The sequence below is a fragment of the Rattus norvegicus genome, chromosome X, assembly GCF_021556685.1.
Source record: "Rattus norvegicus strain SHRSP/BbbUtx chromosome X, alternate assembly SHRSP_T2T, whole genome shotgun sequence".
NCBI classification, from domain to species: domain Eukaryota; kingdom Metazoa; phylum Chordata; class Mammalia; order Rodentia; family Muridae; genus Rattus; species Rattus norvegicus.
The window spans coordinates 17,463,762-17,485,137 of NC_141554.1; the positions used below are offsets into that span (position 1 = coordinate 17,463,762).

General features: G+C 47.6%; 1 long non-coding RNA gene across 1 annotated transcript; it reads right to left on the reverse strand.

The window, feature by feature from the left end:
- Positions 1–4,938: 4,938 nt before the first annotated feature.
- LOC120099268 (uncharacterized) lies at positions 4,939–10,893 on the reverse strand. The gene is made up of 3 exons (XR_015646472.1): positions 10,422–10,893; positions 9,992–10,320; positions 4,939–6,400 (listed from the first exon to the last, which is right to left on the reverse strand). It is a non-coding gene; the product is annotated as an uncharacterized LOC120099268 (long non-coding RNA).
- Positions 10,894–21,376: the final 10,483 nt, after the last annotated feature.

Consider the following 21,376-nt stretch of genomic DNA (forward strand, 5'->3'; position numbering starts at 1 on the left):
GCTGTGATAGAAGAGCACCATCAAAATCAATGTGGGGAGGAAACTATTTATTTCATTTTACATTTCTCAGATCCAATTCCATCATTGAGGGAAATCAGAGCAGGAGCCCAAGCAGAGCAGAAACTTTAAGGCTGGAGCTGCTGCAGAGGCCATGGAGGGGTGCTTCTTACTAACTTGCCTCTCATGGCTTGCTCAGCCTGCTTTTTCCTAGAACCCAGGACAACCTACCTCCAAGGATTGCATCACCCACCCTAGACTGACTCTCTCCACAAGCATCAATCAATACAATATGCAGTAAACTTGATCATAAGCATTTGATGGAGATATTTTCTTAATTGTTGATTCTAACTCCCAGATAACCCTAGCTGTCCAACTCAAGTTGATCAAAACCAAACACACACACACACACACACACACACACACACACACACACACACACACACACGATCAGTTGGAAAGTAGTTTCCATTATTTATTACCCTGGCATAGGTACTAGATGCCTTCTTCCCTTGTGGTTTGAGAGGGACAGACATTTTGAAAGGGAAACCATGACACCTACGTGTTGGTGTTCTGGACTGTCTCAGGCAAAGTTCAGAGTGCAGGAACATCACTCTGGTGCTGAGAGGGGGCATGGTACCTTGCTCTTGTTTTATCTCTATGTGGAAATGGACAGGTGACACAGTGATCTGCTCAAGGTCACCCAGTGGGGACTTACACAGACTGAACCCTCACTGTAGACTCCTCCTTGTTACCTGGCCAGCTGTAGAGGCTAGTCTTCCAGTTTTGACTCATCCAGTCATGGGGAGAAGACAATGTCTACCCACTTCCTCCCAGACAGAAGGTGGGGTCCCTTATGAGAGGGAACAGTCAACTGTTCTCTAGCCCCACTCTCCTGGAGAAGGACAGAAAGGAAAGCTGACACACTATGGAGGGAGTCTGGTTTTTGCCTGTCAGTTTTCTCATAACAGAGCCTTCTCCTTCAGATCTGACCTCTGTCATTCCAATGAAGATGAGCCAGAGTCTGGGACCATGGACTGCCTATAAGGACTACAGGTAGGAGAAACTGGGCGCCTCTTTGAATCAGACTGGGACAGAGCTGAGGGCACCTGGCTTCCTTATCTAAATTTTGACAGTAATCCCCAAGAGCTGGGAATGCATGCTCTGTTTTGGTTTCTATGGAAAGATCCCATGTAAGAATGTTCCCTGTTGGATACAGATCGGAAAAGAAGAAGTCAAAATATCACTTTTTGCAGATGATATGATAGTATATTTAAGTGATCCCAAAAGTTCCACCAGAGAACTACTAAAGCTGATAAACAACTTCAGCAAAGTGGCTGGGTATAAAATTAACTCAAATAAATCAGTAGCCTTCCTTTACACAAAAGAGAAACAAGCCGAGAAAGAAATTAGGGAAACGACACCCTTCATAATAGACCCAAATAATATAAAGTACCTCGGTGTGACTTTAACCAAGCAAGTAAAAGATTTGCACAATAAGAACTTCAAGACTCTGAAGAAAGAAACTGAAGAAGAACTCAGAAGATGGAAAGATCTCCCATGCTCATGGATTGGCAGGATTAATATAGTAAAAATGGCCATTTTACCAAAAGCGACCTACAGATTCAATGCAATCCCCATCAAAATACCAATCCATTTCTTCAAAGAGTTAGACAGAACAATTTGCAAATTCATCTGGAATAACAAAAAACCCAGGATAGCTAAAACTATCCTCAACAATAAAAGGACTTCAGGGGGAATCACTATCCCTGAACTCAAGCAGTATTACAGAGCAATAGTGATAAAAAAACTGCATGGTATTGGTACAGAGACAGACAGATAGACCAATGGAACAGAATTGAAGACCCAGAAATGAACCCACACACCTATGGGCACTTGATTTTTGACAAAGGAGCCAAAACCATCAAATGGAAAAAAGATAGCATTTTCAGCAAATGGTGCTGGTTCAACTGGAGGTCAACATGTAGAAGAATGCAGATCGATCCATGCTTATCACCCTGTACAAAGCTTAAGTCCAAGTGGATCAAGGACCTCCACATCAAACCAGATACACTCAAACTAATAGAAGAAAAACTAGGGCAGCATCTCGAACACATGGGCACTGGAAAAAATTTCCTGAACAAAACACCAATGGCTTATGCTCTAAGATCAAGAATCGACAAATGGGATCTCATAAAACTCCAAAGCTTCTGTAAGGCAAAGGACACTGTGGTTAGGACAAAACGGCAACCAACAGATTGGGAAAAGATCTTTACCAATCCTACAACAGATAGAGGCCTTATATCCAAAATATACAAAGAACTCAAGAAGTTAGACCGCAGGGAGACAAATAACCCTATTAAAAATGGGGTTCAGAGCTAAACAAAGAATTCACAGCTGAGGAATGCCGAATGGCTGAGAAACACCTAAAGAAATGTTCAACATCTTTAGTCATAAGGGAAATGCAAATCAAAACAACCCTGAGATTTCACCTCACACCAGTGAGAATGGCTAAGATCAAAAACTCAGGGGACAACAGATGCTGGCGAGGATGTGGAGAAAGAGGAACACTCCTCCATTGTTGGTGGGATTGCAAACTGGTACAACCATTCTGGAAATCAGTCTGGAGGATCCTCAGAAAATTGGACATTGAACTGCCTGAGGATCCAGCTATACCTCTCTTGGGCATATACCCAAAAGATGCCCCAACATATAAAAAAGACACGTGCTCCACTATGTTCATAGCAGCCTTATTTATAATAGCCAGAAGCTGGAAAGAACGCAGATGCCCTTCAACAGAGGAATGAATACAGAAAATGTGGTACATCTACACAATGGAATATTACTCAGCTATCAAAAACAATGACTTTATGAAATTCGTAGGCAAATGGTTGGAACTGGAAAATATCATCCTAGGTGAGGTAACCCAATCACAGAGAAACACACATGGTATGCACTCATTGATAAGTGGCTATTAGCCCAAATGCTTGAATTACTCTAGATGCCTAGAACACATGAAACTCAAGACGGATGATCAAAATGTGAATGCTTCACTCCTTCTTTAAAAGGGGAACAAGAATACCCTTGGCAGGGAATAGAGAGGCAAAGATTAAAACAGAGACAGAAGGAACACCCATTCAGAGCCTGCCCCACATGTGGCCCATACATATACAGCCACCCATTTAGACAAGATGGATGAAGCAAAGAAGTGCAGGCAGACAGGAACCGCATGTAGATCTCTCCTGAGAGACACAGCAAGAATACAACAAATACAGAGGTGAATGCCAGCAGCAAACCACTGAACTGAGAACAGGACCCCCGTTGAAGGAATCAGAGAAAGAACTGGAAGAGCTTGAAGGGGCTCGAGACCCCATATGTACAACAATGCCAAGCAACCAGAGCTTCCAGGGACTAAGCCACTACCTAAATACTATACATGGACTGACCCTGGACTCTGACCTCATAGGTAGCATTGAATATCCTAGTAAGATCATCAGTGTAAGGGGAAGCCCTGGGTCCTGCTAAGACTGAACGTGATTGTTGGGGGGAGGGCGGCAATGGGGGGAGGATGGGGAGGGGAACAGCCATAAAGAAGGGGAGGGGGAGGGATTAGGGGGATGTTTGCCCGGAAACCGGGAAAGGGAATAACACTTGAAATGTAAATAAGAAATACTCAAGTTAAAAAAAAAGAAAATAAGAGAGAGAGAGAGAGAGAGAGAGAGAGAGAAAAGAATGTTCCCTGTTTGTGGTCTTCATTTGTGAAAACAGCATTTTAGCCTGAGAGTACCTTGTGTCATCACTGGCTAATATAGTTGCTGGTTTACTTGACCAGATTTGTTTTTCTGCTTTGAACATTAACATATCTAGATGGCCCTATGCTCCCTTCACAGTTTTAACAGTAGTCTACGTTGCCTCTTAAATTGGTCACAAGTCCTTGCACTCATTTCCCAGGTAGCCCTTGCTCACACAGATCCTGGGTTTCTCTGGGTGACTTGCTTTGCCCAGGAAGACACTGTTAATTATGGTTAATAAAGGTTTAAAGAGTCCTTGAGTGCCAGGTCTGGCTGCACATGTCTATAATCCCAGCACTTGGGAGGTGGAGGCAAGAGAATCATTGCTACTGTGAGACAACCCTGTTCTATACAGCAAGTTCCTGGTCAGTCAAGGATACACAGCAAAACGCTGTTTCAATAAATAATAAATAATAAACAAAAATTCTTTGTGCATTGGAATTTGCCCTCTCATGCTTTATTTCTGTTACTATAACAAAATACCTTATGCTGGGTAATTTATGAAGAAAAGACATGTATATAACTCACAGTTGTGGAATTTAAGTTCAAAAGCACGCCACCAACATCTGCTGGGCATCTGGTGAAGGCCTTGTTGTATCATAACACTTTAGTAGCCAGGCATGCTGCAACTTTGCAACTGTGCAAGCTTTGGTCTCCCTCTTTTTATAAAGCCAGAAATGCTATCATGGGGGCCCTTCTAACTCTGCTCAATCCTAATGGTCCCACCTTCAAACACTATTAAAAATATCCATTCTTAGAACTAACAACTGCCAACTGCTTGCTTGAGGCAGGAGAAGGGATGTTTATCAGTCACTGGTAACACCCAGCTGACACACAGCACCAACTAGGAGACATGCACATTCTGCATCCAAGGGGCCAGCCAATCTGACCATAGACAGATGAGTCCAGGTGAATTCTCAGGGCTGTCCAGTGTATCCTGGGTGAATTCACAGCCCTGGCAGAGCTGTTTTAAGCTGCCAAAAGTTTTGTTTTGTTTTGTTTACTATTGTTGTAGTAGTGTGTAGTAAAATACACATGTCAAATTTATCATTTTAATCTTTTGAAGTGTACTTGCACCTTAACTCATGATGGGGACACGCCCCTGATAAACCTGTTATAACTTAAAAATATCATAGATAAAAGATACATTCGAGCTTGACATGGTGGTACCTTTAATGCCAGCATTCTGGAGTAAGTTCCAGGCTAGCCAGGGCTATACAGTGAAACCCTGTCTCCAAAAACAAAACAAAGCAAACAAAACACCAAAAAAAAGAACCCCCAAAACAAAAGAAAACAAAACAAAACCCAACCAAACAGCATGTTTTAGCCAGTCCTGGTTGCACAGACCTGGAATACCAGCTGCTTAGGGGGAAGGCCTGCCTAGGTTACAAAGTGAATTCAGAGCCAAGCCAAGCAACTTAGTGAAACTTTGTCTCCAAATAAAAAGACAAAGGTGCCTGCGTCCATTACTGACAACCTGAGTTTGGTCTGGAGGACTCAGATGGAGAAAAAGAGAACTGACTCCTGTATGTTATTCTCTGACCTCTGCATGCACACCATGGACTGTGCATGCCCCTCCCATAAATGAAATGTAATAAAAATATAAAGGACAAAAGAGTGCTGAGGACAAAGGTCAGTGGCAGGATGCTTACCCAGCAATTAAGCCCCCAATTCAACCCTCAACACATCACATATTTGTTTTCTAATAGCACTGGGCCTATCCCTTCTTTTGGAGACCTTTAAGGCCATCAACAACATGGCATGGGGTCTTTGTACTTATCTTCATAAGAAGTACATGGACATACATATATGTTGGAATGTGAGAGCCTTGTCCTAAGATGCCTGTTACCAACCAGGATGTTTACAGGTCAATACCAAGGGTCTATGGTCACAGCCTTGGCAAGAGGTTGGAAAGTCATTAGTTCTTTGAGGTTTCAAATTCTAGCTAGAAGTTAGGCATGATAGTACATGACATTACATTTCGCCACTAATGAGGTGGAGGTAGTGGGTCTCTGTGAGTCTAAGGCCAACTTGGTCTACATAGAAAGTTCTAGGCCAGCCAGAAAAATATAGTGAAACTCTACTAAAAAGTAAAATCTATCTGGAGAAGGTAAAACGCACTGGGAGGTTGATTCCAACTACCCCTGTAGGGGTTTCATAACCTCTTCTGAGACGGTAAGTATGGGGGTGGTGGTGGTAGTGGGGGTTGTGGGGGTTGGGGTATGGTGGTGGTGACGGTGGTGATGGTAGTGGTGGTGGTAATGGTGATGGCGGTAGTGGTGGAGATAGTGGTAGGCAGATGGAGGAAGTTGGTAGAAATATTCTGGAGTCCTTACCAGGCAGGGATTGAAATGAGACACAGACATGAGTTTTCTTTGAATAAGTAGTGTTCTCATTGGCTTGAAGCCTAAATTCTTCTGGTGACTGAGGTCACCAGGGAGCAGTTCACCCAGGTGGCCCATCTGGAAGGTTCTGGAGCCCAACTGCTGAATTTACACCCTCATTTGCTGTTTGCTGACTCTGTGAGTCTGGTCAAGGGAATTGAACACGTAGAGCTGTTGAGTAGATGGAGAGTTCTTGGCTTCATGCCTTTGATACAGCAGCCAGGGTGCCTGGTAGAGGGAAGAGGGAAGGTCTGTGGTGAGAAGCTGGGGCTGACTCAGTTGCCTTCTGGCCAACCAGACCTACTCTTCTCCTCATCCTGGCAGGAACACCAGTTAACCAGATCTCATGACCACATCACAAACCTTTGCTTGCTGCCTCTTTGCTTACAGCTCATTGTCCAAAGGAAGTCATAAATACAGGCTCACCATAAAGGGGCAAGAGATGTCTTCCACTTTGAGTGAGAAAATGCAAAGTCTTATGCAAGAGGAAGAATTTCAGAGTAGGGACAAATTTTAGAACGATAACCATATACCACTGTGTCCATTAGCTTACAAACCATTTATTGGGGTTGCACTAAGACAGTGGGGTTTGAGGATACATGCTTACAATCATAGCACTTGGAGGATTGTGAGCTTGAAGTAAAAGCAAGCTGAAGGAAACACAGACACAGACACAGACACACACACGAGATACTTTTGATCTATCCTTATAAAAGGTAGAGGTAAAATATCATACCATATCTATAAGAACAAGTCTCTCAAATCTCTAAGTGTGTGTGTATGTGTGTGTGTGTGTGTGTGTGTGTGTGTGTGTGTGTGCGCGCGCATGCGTGCGAAAGCTTTCTAGTCCTTCCTCCATTCTTATGAACCCGTGACTTGTAACTTGTAACTTGTCACCTTGGGCTCCATAAATATGTATACTGACTGATCAATGGGGACATTCTCAGGGACAAAGAAGCCTATTGGGGCTTGCACTTGAATGTCACATAGAGTGAGGATGTAGGCTTGCTGTAAGGATCGAGCTTCCACACTCTGCCTCTCCAGTGGATTTCTAGTGTTCATTGTCTGCTTCTTTCCCAGCATTCTCAAGCTGCTACCCCTGGTGGCTGCTGTTTGAACCCTACTGTATTTGTTTTATCCCTCCCCACCAAGGTGGACCTGGAGATCTGGTGTGCAGGTCCTCTCTTGCACAGTTCGCGTTGTCTAGGCTTCCACGTATCCACCACAAAATGGGTAAATGTGTTTTGGGAGGTTGTGGAGACCACGGGTGCTGCAGGTGATGTGGGCTCAGGCAAGATGTGTGGAAGTCACGTTTGCACTGAAAGCGCCCAGTGATTTAGCTGGGGATAAGACACACGTGGATGCCAGATGCTGGGGCATTGAAAGTCGGGCGCTGCGTGGTTGGGAGGGGCGGCTCTGTGTGGGGGAAGCAGCTGCTTCTCAGCAGTCATTTGGGACCTGTGAGGTCTGGTCAAATACTGACAGCGACAGGCTGCCAAGAAACGGCGAGCCAGCCGGGACTGCTTCCTCAGGAAGAGAGCCAAGAGGGGGCCCTGGCAGGAGCCAGGGCAAGGACAGGTTCAGGAAGAAAGGGAAACTTTCCAACCTTAAGGCCAGTGGGCGAAATTTATTTTATTGTTTTGTTATTGACACAGGTTCTTATGTATCCCAGGCTGGCTCCAAACTCACTGTTTAGTCAAAAATGACCTTGAATTCCAGATCCTTCTGCCTCCACCTCCTTAGGATTATAGGCATAAGCTACCATATCCGATAATTTATGTGATTCTTGGGTGCTTGACTTCCAACCCAGAATACCAGGCATGTATTCTACCAGCTGAGCCACATCCTAGCCCACCTGTCTGGTTTTTGTTTGTTTGTTTTGTAGTCCAAGGTGGCCTCAAATCCATCATCCTCTCACCTCTGAGAGCTGGGATTACAGGTGTGTGCCACCATGCCTTGGCTTCACTGGGTGAGGTTTTGCTGGTCAGGAATTCCATTTCTTTTTATCCTTTTTATACAAAATTGGGAATATACAGAAAAACGTGATGATATCAATGTCACTTGCTCACGATCCTTTGCTAGAGATAATTGCCTGCTCACACTTGACACAACTTTTTCGGGGCTGTGATAAAGTGGACACATTACAGCAGTTCAGTAGGTGGGGCAGAAACGCCGCTGTCTGGATTCAAGCATGTGCCCTTATAGGATCAATGATAATCGTGTTTGTTTCCCTTCTGTAGGCCTCCACTTTTCCAACTTTAGAGTGGGGCACTGAAGCTTGGCATGGTGGCACACACCTTTAATCCCAGCATTTGGCAGGCAGAGGCAGGCTTATCTCTCTGAATTCAAAGCTAGGCTGGCCTACATTCGCATTTCCTGGCCTGCCAGGACTACACAGTGATGCTCTACCTCAAAAACAAAATAAAAAAGAAAGTGGGACTGTGGATGGTATTTGACTTTTGGGGTTGGCTAAAGAGCTGATTGAGGTCACCCCTTATTGTAGAACCAGCCTTTCTTTTATCAGTATAAAACTCACTGGAGATGGCTGTAGGGTTTTCTACCCTATGGAGTCATCAGAATTTAGCAGCGTTATTATTATTGGACATTGATGCTATTCTTGGCTTTTCCTTCTCTCTCTTAAACGTTTTGTTTGTTGAATGTGTGTAACATGGGTATGTGTCACATGCCTGCTGCAGAGTGCAGGATGAGGTCATGGATGGAATCGGTTTGCTCCTTCCACTATGGATGGGTTCCAGGGATCAAACTCAGGCCTTCAGGCTTGGCAGCAAGCGCTTTTACAGGATGAATCACTTCACCGCCACCCCCTCACCCTCTTCTTATTTATTTACTAATTTATTAATAGACAGGTTCTTCCTACACAGGCTAGGCTGAACTAGAACTCAAATCTCCTGCCTCAGTCTCCCAAGTATCGTGAGGAAAGTGCTGTTCCACTTGTCTGTGAAGTTTCTGTTAACGTAAAGGGTATTTTCAGGGAACAAGTCTGTTGGGAGGTTTTGTTATTTTGCGTCTATTGTCCTTTCTTATGAAGATATAATAGACTTGATATAGAAAATAACTGAAAGACAGAGGAATAAAGGGGCACACACATGGCCAGAGCTAACTCACAACTCGAGGCAAAATGAGAGATGCCCAGAGCTCCAAGGCCCGACTACTAAAAACCCTAAGTTCTCTTACTTGCTAAAAAGTGACCAGCTGGGACATGAGAAAAGAAGTCTTCCAAGTTCTTAAGGAATGCTTACTTCTGCTATGTGACAGATTTTCTGGCATTGTTAATGCCAGGAAGCACTTTCTTATGGCTTTTAAACACAGGGAGGCTGTGAGTACCAACTCTTGGGAGCCCCTGCCCCCTTGCTCTCACCCCACCTCTACCCAACTCAACTTAGGGGATGCCCCCAGAGGTTTGAGCTTGCCTTGGCCTCAGCCTGCTTCCCCTGGACCTCCTTTGAAATATCTACATATTCCATTCCCCAGATGTCACTGAAGGCCTTACGGCAAGCCCCTAAGTGTCCCAAGCCAGGCTCAAAGGTGAGAAATGACTTGGAAGAAAGACCTCTGTGACATACGCATTTCTGGAAGGGTGTGGCCTAGTGCCTCCTCTTCAGGTTTAGACTCAGGAGTGGTGATTGCTTCTGTCTCTCTCAGGCCATCTGAAAGAAGGCAGTGAACAGTTCCTCCCAGGAACTGTACTTGGCTTCCTCCCTTCAAGAAGTCACTGGGGCTTGAACAATGGCTCAGTGGTTAAGAATACTTACTGCTAACAAAGAAAAAAATGTGAAAGAAAAAAAAAAGAATACTTACTGCTCTTGAGGGTTTGGTTTCCAGCACCCTCCTGGTGGCTCACAGCCATCCATAACTCCAGTTTCAGGGGACATGACATCCTCTTCTGACCTCTGAGATTACAAGGAATGCATTTGGTGTACTTATACACATAGAGGCAAAAGTCATACATGTTAGAACAACAAACAAACAAACAAACAAACAAACAAACATGATCTCTTCTCTTTTAGAGCCCAGATTGGCCTTTGGGTTTGACTTCTCCAATAAGGACACATTGGAAGTGTTTCCATGGAGCTTCGGAAATTTGGACCCTGGGTCTGTGAGATAGAATGTAGGAACATCTAGCCATCCTACGAGAAAGAGAAGACAGAGCAGTATGGTTGTCAGGAGCTAGCCCCTGCTGCCCAAGCTGTGCCTGAGGTACCGGGATGCCCCAGGCCTTGTCAATCACCTGTGGCATGGGTTGTAGCTGCCAGGTGGAGAAGAACTGACTCAAACATCTTGAGCAAAAAGCAATGGTTGCTTTCAGTCACTTCATTCTTAGGCAGCACTGGGTAGCACAGCACAGCTTCATGTATGTGAAAGGCTTGGTCATTGGTGGAGGAGTCCTTGCAGGTTCCAGGGACAGTACACTACACAGCATGCTTTGGTTCAGCAAAGGTGAGGATCCAGAGACATGTACTGTCATCTAACAGGGTGTCATGGTTTCCATCTGAAACGTCTCCACAGGCTTTTATCTTAATCATTTGGCCACGACTGTTGGGAGTCTTTGGGAAGTGGGGCCAGGCTGGAAATTGGTCATTAGGGGAAGAAGGCCTTTGAAGACATAGATGAACCCTACTTCCTAGCTCTCTCTGCTTCCTGGCCCAACACTATAAAAGGGTGTCTGTCTAATGTTCCAGTCACCAAGACCTGTGGCATGCCTTCTCCTTTGTTTTTTTTTTTTTTTTTTTTTGGTTTTTTTTTTTTTTTTTTCCGGAGCTGGGGACCGAACCCAGGGCCTTGCGCTTCCTAGGTAAGCGCTCTACCACTGAGCTAAATCCCCAGCATGCCTTCTCCTTTGTAACGGACCCAAATACATGAAGCAGTGACTCAAACCCAACCTCCCCTCCCTTAAGTCGCTTCTGTCATGTATTTTGTCACAGCAACAAGAAAAGTAGCATAGAGAGGGATTGATTCGAATTGCCTTGGTGTACTCATCTTAGACCATGAAGGAAAAAATGGAGGCTGCTTATTAGCTTCTGACAGGGGACCTGGGAGGGCCACATAGCAGAAACACAGTTCTACCCTGTGCTTGTTTAATTGCTTGTTCTCTTCTACATTCACTCCATCTACCTCCCCAAGTCCCCTGCCAGTGCCCTGAGGAAAACTGTTGACACCCTCCACAAGTCCTGCTCAAGACAGAAGTCCACCACCTCAGCGGCCTTCTGCTGGCTTAGACATTTTCATATGCACTTGCTGCCTCCTTCCAAAGACTTCGTGTGTTGTTTTGGTTCTTCAGAATGAACACCATTTTATAGTTGACAGGACCTAGACTGCAGGCCCTCTGGAAAGACAGGCTGCATTTTGTTGTGTTCCTTGTGGCTTGAGACTAAAACAGACAAGTCAGCAGCCTGGGGGCTGTTCTTCTCTCCCTTACCAACCTTTGGACCAAGGAGGAGGAGGACAGAGCAATTCCAGGAGGGACCTCTTAAATTCAAGGGCAAGTGGCTGGCTTGCTATGCAGGCTCTTGATGTCCAAGGACAACATACACACACACACACACACACACACACACACACACACACACACACACACTATTTCGGGGCTCCTCTGTGAAGCTTGCTGTAGAGCTCAATCTTACTTAGAGAAGCCAGCTTCATACGTACACACACACACACACACACACACACACACACACACACACACACGCACACACAGAGCACTCTCAGGCACGAAAGAGACTGCCCTAGGGGAAACACTGTCTGCAGGAACCAGACTCCACAGCCTCCCCTGGGACTCGTCATCGTGTCTCTCGTCAAAGTGTCACTTGTCAGGCGCAGCTCTAGCTCAGCGCAACTCACCCCCACTTCTAGCTTGCTCCTGGCTCACTCCTCCCTGGCTCCCACAGTAAGAAAGGCCTCAGAGGGAAGCCAGCACTGCTGAGTTTGCAAGCAGGTGCTGTCTGTCTTGTCCTTGGCAATTCCTTGGCTTGGACCCAGAACCCTAATGAGCCACGGGTATGATAAAAGGCCACTTACGTGGTTGAGGTGTTCACCCAAGGCATTGGGGGTCAATCTCACCTTGGCTGAGTTTTTTGTGTCCTCAGGTCAAACAGCAATTCCTGGAGTTCTGTGTTTTCCTTTTTTCTTTAGACATCCCCCCCCCCCCCGACGAAGGAAAAGGTAAAAGGTCTTGAGTCGGCAGGGCAAAGTTGAGGGGGGTGGCATTAGGTAAGGAAAGTAATCTGAGGGTAATGGGCCTCGGCAGACAGTTAAGAGGTCACTGTCAACTACTGCACCCTCTACCCAACAGGGCCAAAATGGAACCTTTGCAGGGTAACTGCCTGTTGTGGTAGCTAGGAGAGGTAGGTCTCCTCTACCCTCAGCTTGCCTCTGACCCAGAGCTTCTCCAGAAGCAGCCAGGAAAATCAGAGCTGTTTACCTAGGTCTTCTTTATGTATTCTATTTGAGGTCCTCGGGCTGCCAACACCAGTTTCTTCAACCAAGAGTATATACTCAAGTCATCTAGAGAGCCAGAGGACAAAACCCATCTCTTTCTTTGGGCATCTGGAGTAGGCATCCCATTGATAGGGGATGAGGCTGTCATGGAGAGGGACATTTAGTGGCCAGGGCACTAGCTCATCAGGGGAATCAGGTTGTTCCGGTTGCTGTGGAAACTAGGGTGTTTGGAGAAATCAGGTCTTTTGCCTGAGGTCACTCCACTGGACACCAAATTGAAATCTCAATCTCTTTTTTCCTAACATGGGGTTTGCATGACATTCACGTGTACATGTGCATCTTACAAAGCTACAGAGACAGAATTAGTAAGTTCTGAAGGACTCTAGGGTCTCCTGGTCCAGTGCCATCCACCTCTGTGTGCCTCGACACCATCTTTAGGACATTGCCATCTCAACCAGTCCCCAGTGAGTCACCACTAGAGATCAAGAGCCTGAATTTTGTAGTCACATATACTTAGGCCTGACTTTGAGTCCATCAAGGTCTAGTTGTCTGCTACAAATCATTTGGTATTTAACCATGACCCCATTCTTACCTGGATCTTTTTGGAGGGGGGAAGATGAGACAGTGCATGGATAAGAGTGCTTCAGAGCGGATTCACTATGGTGCAAGGAGTCAGTTTCTCTGCCCATGTCAATTGGATCCTCCAGGAATTAGACGAAAGGAAGTCTCAGGGACATGAGTGGGAAATAACAGGAAAGCTTACCCAGTAAAGAAATGGCTAGCCACAAAGGACTGTGCTCCGTACACGCACTGAGGAACCTTGACCTAAAGGCTGAGACAAAGCTTTTAGGCTTCAGAGCTGGAAGTTGTTAGTTACTTGCCTTTTTCCTGGGAAGTTCTCTCTAGATGGTCTGAGGAATGGGTGTCTGTGGCTGACACAGCCGCTCCGAATCCTTCCTTATGGCGTTCTTTTGGAAAGTCAGCATGTCTGGTGCTATGAGTGAGTGCTGATCTGCTTCATGATTCTAAACTGGCATACAAGTACTACAGCTCCCACTTCAGAGAACTTGCCATAGCTCTTCCTCTGCTTCCCAAGCTACTATATCGGCAGGCTTCGCCACCGAAGTTCAAGTTGAGGTGAAAAAGACTTCCCCATTCAGGGGATGGAAAAGCAGAGACCAGAAGAAACAGGGCCGGGACTACATTCTGGAAAAAAAAATGTACTCCCAGGAATCAAGGAAGAAGTTACACCAGTGCAGACTCCTTCCATTTGTTGATGCAATTAACACTTTATTGTGTGCCTACTGTGTTCCAGGCTGCCTTAGACACTGAGGATAGAGGATGGATAAAAATCCCATACATTGTAGACATTATGTAGTAGTGGGGAAAGCCTGGCAATACACAAACAATCAAGTACTTATTGTGCCAGGAAATAACTGGTGTGTATGAGCGGAGGAAGAAGTGAACTGATGATGGAGGGGACCCCCCCACCCCCGTATCTGGAAAGGTCTGTAACCTGCAGGGAAGACTGAGCAGGCTTAGCTATTAAAAATGTATCCCAGGGATCTAGCTTATGGGACTGGATGAGCTTCCTCTAAGTGCAGGATAAACCGCTGTTTCCCAGGCTGAGTCCTTGGCCAAGGTCACCAACTTGTTAGTGTCAGTATGGGAACAGGACCTGCGAAACCACAAGCTTGTTTGACCCTTCACCTCCAAAGATCTGTCTGGCCTATCTAGTTTCCCAGCAAAACACACCACTGGGTCTTCTAACAGAGCGGGCCCTGTGGTGCCTGTGTCTGCCCCTCCACAAGGCTGAACGGTCTGAGTTAGAGTGGGTTTGGGCTTTGGAACCCGAGAGGGCCCAGGAAGGAAAGAACTTGGGGATGTGATTAGACTCAGCGAACTCTTCCTGGACCAGTCTGCCCAAGCCCTCAGAGGCAGCTTCCGGTTTCTGGCTTTCCTCCAGGTCTAGGACTGTCGGTGGGAGTGTGGTGACCAAGAGAGGATGGGGGCGGGAAATCAGGGCCAGTAGGCTTCCTACATTATCCCTCTAGTTCTTCCTGGCTAAGCTGGCAGACGTGTGGGAGGGCAGAAGAGGATAGAGTGTCCAGGAAGGTGGGGTACACTGAAGTGGCGATTGAGGAAAGGCAGAAGAGTGCATGGAGAGGGGGAGCTGGAGCTCTGGGGTCCCAGAAGGAGTAAGGGAATGGAATGTTCAGAGATGGCGGGTGGTGCGTGAGGGCGTTTGGGGAGTTAGTTTCGAGACACCGAGCGAAGCCGAGGTGGCTCAAGGTGAGGGGGCGGGAGATTGGGGGCCCCCTGCAGTATCTCGGACCACAAAGGGCCGGGGAGCTCGGGCCCGCGGTGTTAGCAAGCCGTATCGATCGAGGGGCGGGCGCAGCGAGCGCGCCGAGAGCGGCTCCATCCATTAGGGCCGCTGTTCGCCTCCAATTAGAAAAAAAATCATTACTCAGCAGCCAGCAGCGGCCTGCGCGCCGCCCGGGACCGCCCGCGAGCGAGCGAGCCAGCGAGGGAGCGGCGGCCTTCCCAGCCCGCGCTCCCCACCCCCCTCCCCCGGCGCCCCGCCTCCCGCGGCCTTAATGACAACTATTAGAACTGCCTCCCCGCACCCACCGCCTGGCGAGCACAAAAGCGCCAGATTCATTTGGTAATCGGGGTAATTACAGCGGGGCGCGGGGGCGCACGCGGCGATGGCGGGCGCGCCGGCGGAATGCTAAGGGGCTCGGCGCGTCGCCGGTTCCCACCCCGCAGCCCTCCCCGACTGGCCTGGAGCCCCGGCAGCTCTCGGTGCCACAACTATCAGAGCCTGAGCCCTTTTCCCGCTGCAGTCGCTGGAAGGGAGGTCCCGATCGCTAGACAACGCGGAGCTATCACCAACCCCCCCCCCCCTTCCCCAATCCCCCGCAGTCCCCGGCTCCCCTCGCCAGCGGTCTCCGCCGCAAGGCCTGCGGCGTCCCGGACAAGATTTGCTGTGTCCAGGAGTCGGAGAACCCCTCCGAGGTCCGGACGCATAATAAATACCATGTGTAATGTATTTACTCTGTTGCCCCCAGTTAATTTACACCCTCGCGCTGCGCCGCCCCCACCCCCGCGCGCACCAGCCTGCCATTCCTATTTACAGACGGGAGGCGCTGTACCTGGAGAAGGATGCCCCCCCCGCCCCCTTTTTGAGAGCTTTAGGATGGATGCAACGTGTCGTTAAACCTGAAAGGAGCTGTTACTTATCAGTAATGGTGTTTTCCGCAGGCCTTTCTCCTCACCAGCACAGGGACAGGAACCACCTGGGTACCACAGGTACCACCAGGACTATGGTGCCCGAAGGCCCTGGTGGATGTGTCTGTTGGAGAAGAGGGAGTAAGCATTATGTAGCTCTAGCAGAAGGCAGCTGAGGCATCTTTGAGGGGGGCCTACTCCTGAACTGCAGGGACCTGGCTCCTCAGAATAACCCCTTTGCCAGGCAAGAGGGTGCACCCCAAGGGGGAATGTTCTTCCTCCAAAACTGCCCAGAACAGCAGCTCCTTAGGCTGCCCCTTCGAGAAGCTCCCCCTCCTTAGCAGCCCTCCAGAGGTGCCTTTCTTGCAGTAGCAATTGCCTTATCTGGGGTGATTTTCCATCCACCCTCTCTGGGCAGCAGGACCCATCTTCACATACAGGACTTATCTTGTGGAGAAGCAGGGCTCTGTGCTGGAGGCAGGCCTATCAGAATGGAATGCTCACTGGGCCTTGTGTGTGTTCTTAATGACCCATAACAGCTCTCAGAGGTGAAAAACAAACCCTTACACCCCTTTAACCCTTTCTGTGCCTGTTGTGGTCTAGGAGACTTCTCAGTCCTGCTGTGGTATCTTCTATCCCACACTCTGAGTTTCAAACATTAGTTAGGCTTCTCATTGGTGGTGGTGGTGGTGGCAATGGTGGCAATGGCGGTGGTGTGTATGTTAGAACTGTGCCAGAGCTTGGAGTAGAGAACTGCAATCCCTGGAAGTACCGACACAATTCTGAGTAGGAATGCAGTTTTCTAAAAGGAGGATTCTTAAGGGGGTCTGAGGCAGCCCCAAAGGTTAAGAACCACCTACCAGCTATTCAACCTCTTGCAGGTCTGATTGCTGAGCGGGCTTCATTACCAGGATGAACAAGGGCCTCCCAAAGCAGTTGTGATTAAAACAATGCGATAATGCTTTAATATTTGTGCAGTACAGATGTCTACAAATATAAATTATTAATGATGCCCAAAATGGCTGTGCGTATGCATGCACGTGCATGACTTGCTGGCTGGTTTTGTGTGTGTGTGTGTGTGTGTGTGTGTGTGTGTGTGTGTGTATGATTGGAATGATAAGCTTTGCTCTTGGGAAGCCTGTTTTGAATTTTGAACCTCTTCATTTCTCTGCTCCTCAAGATCATGGGGAATTGTACCCCTCTTCTCTGAGAATCAAGCTCCTCTACTTCTCTGGAGACTTTGTCCACTAATCAAATCAAAGGCTCAATGGTCTTGGTCCGGTCTCCTGTCCCTTCTCTACTTATAAATAGAAGGGACTCTAGACTTTCCCCAACCTTAGTCACTAGATTCTTTATGGTACCTAAGTTGGAAATGCCCGACAACTACTATGATTTTAAAAATAACCACACGTAAAGTAAGCCCGAATCTAGTCTGTTAACAGGCCCCAGGGAGGAGGAGAAATGGATTGATGAGGTGGTAGGCACATTTTCTTCCTTTCTCCCTAAGAAAATAAAGCAGGGGAAACTTGGCTGAGATCCTGAGACCAAGATTAGAACCAGTATTCCTCCCCATGACACCCAAAGTCTTCCCACAACCAAAAGCTGTTATAAAACACCATGACTGAAAGCTACTTGGGGGGGAAAGGATTTATATCACTTCACAGATCACAGTGCATCTTGGAGGAAAATGATGGCAGGAACTCAGGACAGGAACCTGGAGGCAGGAACTGAAGCAAAGGCCATGGAAGGATGCTGCTTACTGGCTTGCTCCCCATGACTTGCTCAGCATAAATACTTTCATCAGGCCTGCCAGCCTAGGGATGGCATTCTCCACAATCAGCTGGCCTCCACATCAATCATCAAGAAAAAAATGTTACACAGGCTTGTCAATAGATCAACCTGTTGAGGGCATTTTCTCAGTTGAGGTTCCCTCTTCTCAGACGACTATAGCTTGTGTCAAGTTGACAAAACAACTGGCTGGCACCCATACCTTCTACCCTGTATTCTTTGCCACCATTTTCCCCAACACATTTCTTATGCAGTTATTTCCATCTTGGGAATTATTCCTAGGGGATTTGAACTGCTACAACACGTTTCTCTCCATTTTCAGCCGGCCATTATATGTATAGGAGTATTCAGAAAATAAAGCAGAGCATTCCTTTGCCCCATTCCAGAAAGTTCTAGGTACAGATGCTCTCCTGTAGCCTTTTAGGCTAGATACCACACTTCGGCTGTTATGCTGCCTGTGGCTTGTTTTAATTCTTTTAGTCTTGTTCTCCTAGGTATAGTAAGGCCCATCTCGGCCCAGGGTTCCTGTGTTCCAGAAGGCTGGCCCTGCTCATCAACTAGTCTAGTAGCTTGGCAAAGTCCACACTGAAGCCAGACCTCAACTCTGAGACTCATAATTCTTTCCATCAAGTGCTTTGAGCAAGTCCTACAAATCAGTACACTGATTCCCCAGATGGACTTGGAAAGAAGCATTGGATAGGGTGGTGGAATAGGACCGGTCAATGCAAAATCAGATCCAAAGAAGGCAAGCAGAGCAGAAAAGGCATAATTGGGAAACAAAGGCACTGCTAGAGCCCCGCCTGCTCCAGGAAAAGCAGTCATCTGCCCAAAGACAGATGAAGTGGAGGACTGTTTTCTGAAGGGGAAGGGGCAGAGGTCACTAGCTAGGGGAATGTGTCATCGTTGACATGGGGAGGGTGGTTATTCCAGTCTAGAAGGAGAACCCTGGCCGGCTCCCTCTCTAGCCTGGGAGATACCATCATACATCCCAGTCCCCGGGGAGAAAAGGCAGGCCCTAAGTTAGTGGGAGTGTGGTAGAGAGGGAAGAGATATGTTACTGGAGTCTGATGCCCTGTCTACCATTCAAGCTTTTTGTAAAGTGGCTATCTCTGCAAATTCACTAGCTGACCTGAGGGACCTGGGACTAAAGCCAGATCCCAGCAGTGGCCCTGGCTGAAGAGCTGTTTCTAGGGCTAATTGGTTCACCCGCCCATCAAATTTTACAGGCTCCAAGCTGCAGCTCATTGGGGGCGGGGGCAGAATTTGGGGATAGGGAGGTAGGGGTACCTACAAAGACTCCGTGCTGTCTGTACACAAACTTGAAGCCTTCGTCCCCTCGGAGAGTCGAGCAGGGTTGCCTCCGGCCCGGAGGTTCTGTGCACTAGAGTCCTACCAGTTCTAGGGTGGGTTCCCGGAGGGACCTGTTCACTTTGCAACCAGCATCTACCTCTACCCATACCCAGCTAGCAGCCCCCGAAGGAAGAATGCAGGTGAAGGAAGGGGCCAGGCCTTCTGAAGGTGGGAGTCGCAGTGCAAGCTTCAACGTGCAGCTGCCCAGGGCTCTGGGGACCAAAGACTTGCTCTTCATTCTCCTCCAGACCGTCCCTTCCCGCTCCTCCTCCTCACACTTCCCGCCAGCTGCAAGCAGCTTCTGGTATCTTCTCCCTGGTCTCGAGGCTGGGGGTTGGGGGCAGCTTTGCTCGAGCTGTGCCCCAAGCCTAAAACCCTCTTATCAGAGGCCTACTCTGCCGTTTCGCTTTCAGCTTTAAGCTCCAGGAAGTATGGGCAACCCCCACGGTAAACAAAGGCAAACGCTTTCTTTATCTACAGCCTTTACTATGCTAATGTTCGTTGGGAATCTTCCGGAGCTGAGTGAGGAGGCAGCCAGCTTTCCAGAGCTGGCCCACAAAAGGCCTGTGCCTACTTTGCTGTCTATTAACCCTGTGTTGGGGGCGGGGGAGCACTTGGGAGATGCTCTTGGGAATAACAGCCCCTTATGACCTCACTTCCACTTCTGGACCCGGTTTGGGATTTAGCCCTGGGAAGAGACCAATCCAGTTCCTTGTTTATAGTTGCCGGCTAAGATCCAAGTGTGGGAGCCTAAAACTACTACAGGTTTTGTGCTTTTTCATTTTTGAAAAGAAAAGTAGTTTGAAGGTACAGATTACTTGTAGGGCCCCCACACTGATCCCAGAAGGGGACTGTGCTAGGTCCAGACCTTGAAGTTATTAGGATTCAGGTGAAACCTTCACCTGTGCCCAGACATCGTCATGGGCTCATGTAAATCCCGGAATAGCCATGTGCCCAGCCACTGGTTAGATAGGCTTGGACAGGCTCCTCAAACACTTCCACACAGCATTGCCAGGCCACATGGCCTGCCTGCTTCTGGGCTCACAGCCAGTCTGTGGTTTGCTCTGCCATCCCAGGCCAGGCCTCATACAAGTGAGTGGTCTCAGGCGTGTCCTCTTGGATCCTAATGACTGAGGGCGGAAGCAAGCTGGCTGGGCAAACACTTTCCCTCACCCCCAGTTACGTTCTGTACCATGTTCTGAGTGGAGTAGGTTGATCCTTAATTGGATCACACCACCTTGGCCATTGGCTTCCTGTTGGGTTTGGCCAATGGGAGGCACCATTGGGCCATCAGGCCAGTAGGAGGAGTTAGATTTTGGAGCTTTTGTTTCCCCATCTGGGCAGCAAGTTTGCCAGTGGCTACGACTCCCTGTTCACCCCAACCTTCACCTAGAGCTCTCTGCTGAGGTGGGCCAGCTGCTCTGGTCTTTAGATGTTTCCTATTTATCCCATGATGCTTCCCCTAAGCTGCCATGTGTTTCTTTATCTGCCCACCCACACCTCTGTAAATAGTCTCTTCTTCAAGTTCAACTGACTCTTGTTCTGTGCCATCCATTCCAGATCCCTGCCTCCTCTAGCGGGTCCTCTCACCAATCACAGACGAGGTTTCTGTGAGTTTCTTATTTGGTTGTGCATATGTAAAGGGTGAAGGGTGGGAGATACGTTTTCCGTCTTCTCTCCTTGACTTGAAGTCTCTTGCTCAGGTTTGCCATGTCACCGAGCACTAACTGGTTTATCTACGTGGACTCTCCTTTTTCTGAATATTCAGAGAGGTTATGGAAGAGACAGACCTTTCTCAACTTCCTCAGTTTGGGAGTAGACAAGGGGACACTCTAATCTCTGAGAATCTGATAGACCTGTTCATGGCATATGAAGTCAGCCACATAAATTATGGAGCTTAAATAATGGTCCCAGTGATGGGACGGTAAATGCTTAACAACGGGATCCCTGCCTCCACCCAAGCCTTGATTTGTAGCATCTGCTGATCGCCTTGATGTAAATATTCCCACCACAGCTAGTCTGGAGCTTCCCACACAACGTGCTGACTGTGTGGTGCTGGGGGTGCAGAGGGGGGAAGGCATGAAAGAGGCAGCACTTCCACACAGTCTAGACTAGAGAGACTCCATGGCAGACAGAATTATAGACTGTGGCAAGGCAGGAAGATGTGAATGTGGAGAATTTGTTCTTAATATGATTTATCCCATTTCAAGTTTTAATTATTTTAATTTAATTTATCTTAATTTTTATTAATGGCGTGTTCAACAACTGGGTTGCAGGTTTTCTGAAAATTTAATGATTGGCTCTTCTAAACCAGCATCATTTGGCTCTGGCACACGTGGATGGGTTCTATTGGCTGAATGGCCATGAGAAAAA